Below are 4,027 nucleotides of genomic sequence, written 5' to 3'. Positions count from 1 at the left end.
TAGATAGATAGATAGATAGATAGATAGATAGATAGATAGATAGATAGATAGATAGATGTGTAGATATATTCTTGGATGTGAACATAAATGCAATGAATGTTGGACACCGATTTTCTCAAAACCTGAATTAATATATATTCTTTCACTTTGCCACCTTGTAATAAGAGGAAATTACATCGGAAATTAGGCGAATATTCTGCATAAGTTGCGGTATTACGTTTTTACATACGAAATGTACCACCATAACTTATATACAAGCATACATCTGTGGATATATAAATATCTAGCTTTCTCATAGTTGCAGTAGAACGATACTGCACTACTAAAGAATTTGAGCTTTGGACATTTTCATACATATCCATAAATCACCATATCATACAGAGCGTATACCTCATGACGGAAATTTATCTTATCCATATAAAGGACAGTAGACAGACAGAATCAATAAAGCACCTTTAGCTTCTAAATTCAAATTCCACCCGTGCAAAATTTGCCTTTCGCCCTAGTGAGATAACAAAATTGCTATTTGTCGAATACTGTTACTTATTTAATCAGCTATCTTCCCCGCAAACCAATATGAAGCTTTTGCCAATGTGAACAATCATTATTCTGCTAAATATTTATTTCAACTATGTAACCACACGCGAGCTTTTATTGGACAATTTTCCCCTTTTCTCCGGACTTTTTCTCTCTCTCTCTCTCTCTTCTCTTTCTGACGAAGAGCTATTTTCGAAACGTTACACAACTCCCACCTATTTTCCATCTTAAACCTAATGTCAACCCAATACATTCGTTCTGTACACCCATTTGACTTTTGCAGTTTTTTAATTTTTAATTTTTATTTTCGATTAGCCTATACATACATACATGCATATATATATATATATATATATATATATATATATATATATATAAGCATGTATATATGTATAGATATATATGTATATATATACATACATATATATATGATTTATCTATTTATAATTTCAGACAGCTGCAGAAAAATCGACTTCACAGTATAAACGAGCATATCTTTCACAATTTACCAAGCATCAGACATTTGTAAGTGTAATAGTTTTTTTTTCTTTTTTTTTTCTTTTTGCTTGACACTTTCACCATTTCATAACTTATCTGCAACACACCATTGGCCATATTATTATTGTTCTATGACTTACGCTTCAAACAGATAAATGCCATTTGTTGTAGGTACGTCAGCTGGAAATAGGTCGCTATTTGTGAACGGATGTTAAAATATTGACTAGCATATATGTGAAAGTACAGAAAAAAACCCAACTAAACTGAAGGTTGTGTGCATTTGAACAATATAACTTTCTCTGTTTCATTATTTCGCGTTAACGAAAGAGAATATATCTGGAAATGTTTAACTTCAGGAGACTATGATGTGCTACTCTTATGGCAAGAAAATTGAATATATATTTTGAGAAGATCGTAATCAAGAGAAAGATTTTTACTATTAGAAGGAAATGATATTGTATCAAAAAAATTATATTTATACAATATATATGACTGCATGTCTTGAATCATACTTTTCTATATCGGAAGTGATAGACGATTTACGTAATCTTTGAAATATCGACCTAGAGTTGAGGTTACATTTATTATTGTCGGAAATATCTTATGGTCCACGTTCTTCAGACTTTTATTCCGTGGATTGGTATGTTAACTCTGTTGGCCGAACTTGACTCTTACGATCCAATCACAGGCCGTCCTGGATATAGTCTCAAAAAAGTCTAAACAGACTGATGTTTCACTACTTTAGAACTCGCGTTTTGAAAAATTCTATATCGCACAGAACTCTACTTCCACAAAAGTAAGATGTGTTGCAGGGAAAGAGACTCTGAGTTGATAGTTTTGCATTGCTACACTCCTCAAATCTATCGTTGAAATGTTCGAACTGATGACAAAAATATTCTGCTCTGTTATAAACAGTAAAAATTTCTCATCTCAACTATATTGACAACTCTCCTTTTAACAATTTCTTTTAATACAAATTTGAACTGCGTTCTTTATCTTCATGGTGGGCATTTTCCTTCGTTGAGCTAAGAGTAGAATAGTTGTTTGGGCCACTGATGGTCCACCATTTGTATGACGTTGTCAAACCATTAATGATGATCATTCAAAATTATGGTCCCAATGTAAGATATATTTACTTCTTTGAGGCTCAGTGCATAGGGTTTTGTTATTGCTGTCTCGTTCCTTGAAATCCTTAGACCTAGATTCCCTTTTGTAGTTTAGAGAACAGATTTATTTATTATTTTTTTTTTTTGCAATGTCAGATGCTATACCTAAGTTGTTTATCACTGACGTAGCTTAATGTTGTCCAGAGATTTTTCATTGGCTGCAACTCACGATTAAGAAAACTTTTGAAGTGTTCTACAGACTGGCTATTGATAGGTACTTGTTCTTTGGTTAGTTTTGTAATGTGCTTAGACAAAGTTACAGGAATTTTTTACTTGGATTATAGATACATTAATGTATAGTATTAAAATGTTTTGGACTTCTATTAGTTGTTCTTTATTGCGTGGTCTGCTCAGCCTAGTTGATCCCAGTTATGATACCTGTTAATTGTTCAACCTAATAGTTGCGCATCCATATACTGACAAAGTTAATTTTATACAAGTACATTGATCGCAGATGACGCTGGCAACCCTTGTATATGCTTGTTTGCCCAAATAGTGTGTTAAAGATTACTAAGTTATGTTCTCCACATTCAGGTAGAAGGAGGATGCCATTTCTGTTAGCTCTTTACCCCGTATTCTTTTGCAATTACACCATTCTGTATGTCAGAATCAATGCAAATGCTAAGATCGGTATCACCGAGCAAGATTTTGCCTTGCTTTAAAATTCTGGTTGATTGATTACAGTCTATTTAAGCGTAAAAGTCATGTTTAAACTGCCTTGAATACGTTACATATTTTTAACACACTGGCAACGTTTGCAAATATGTTAGAAATTTCAGTCTTCGAGTGGAGAGTCATCAGTTTTTCATTGATGACAATAATTATATTACGTAGCTGATTATTGCCAATTGCTAGATGTAATGAAGCAGGCAGTCCAAGGCACCCTTTATGTATCAGGAAGTCTTTCTTACTTTCAACAACATAAGACCTAAAGTACTTGAAACTTCTGATCTCTGAGTTTCGATGAAACACACTGGTAAATGGTTTATTCTTTCTTTTTATCAATTTCCTTTTATTCTTTCTTTTTCGCATTGAAAACTGACCGATCTTGTCTGAAGCATTTTCAAGGAATGTTAACAAGTCTTGCTCATTTCAGAGTCGATCATCAGTATGATCATCAGCATAACCAATGTTAGAATGATTACAACATCTTCTCCAGTTTTGATTGCTCTTCCTTGATTAGACTATTTCTTATGTCGACAGAAAAGCGATCTCTTTGAGTGAGGACAACTGAAACATGCAATTTCATTATTATAATAATCACCCATTCATCATCATTTAGGTACAAATTGTGTGAACCAAATAATATCATGACATCATCTTGTAATACATGACTTCTTTGTCAGAGACTCCTTACAAGAGGGAAGATTCCAAATTCTTCCACTTCCATAAATTACAATGTTCTTAAAAATACAGGGAGGTGACATAATCACTTATTTGTAAAAATATTCTATAATGCTTTTTCTTAAAAAGTATGCATATGTTGATGCTCAAAGTTGCTAATTTAATTATTGTTAAGCTACTTTTCATAATACTTATAAAGACAAATCGTCGGAATATTTGTAATTTGTACATATAGGTGATGCACTTACACAGAACAACACTCCACTCTTTGGAATTGCTAAAACACTTAGATAAGTACTTGACAATTGAATGTGTCACCCCAGTCCAGTCGCTGTAGGAAGTGAGCACCTGTATTACATCACAAATGCTATGCGAGCAGCAAAATAATAATAATGATGATGATGATGATGATGATGATGATGATGATGATGATGACGACGACAACGACGACAACGATGAGGAGGGGTGATTGTGTGGAGGGT

The 4,027-nt window shown here is 33.2% G+C and overlaps 1 protein-coding gene across 1 annotated transcript in view; it reads left to right on the top strand.

Annotated features, from left to right (window-relative positions):
- LOC106873188 (follicle-stimulating hormone receptor) overlaps positions 1–4,027 on the top strand; it is a 471,564-nt gene that overhangs the window by 33,571 nt on the left and 433,966 nt on the right. The window contains exon 2 of the mRNA XM_052969708.1: positions 991–1,062. The gene's annotated coding sequence lies outside the window, so the exon portion shown is untranslated. The remainder of the gene's footprint in view (positions 1–990; positions 1,063–4,027) is intronic.

This window comes from Octopus bimaculoides, chromosome 7, assembly GCF_001194135.2.
Source record: "Octopus bimaculoides isolate UCB-OBI-ISO-001 chromosome 7, ASM119413v2, whole genome shotgun sequence".
In the NCBI taxonomy this organism is placed as follows: Eukaryota; Metazoa; Mollusca; class Cephalopoda; order Octopoda; family Octopodidae; genus Octopus; species Octopus bimaculoides.
Note: the sequence above shows the minus strand (reverse complement) of the source record. Positions and strands in the feature narration are given on the sequence as shown.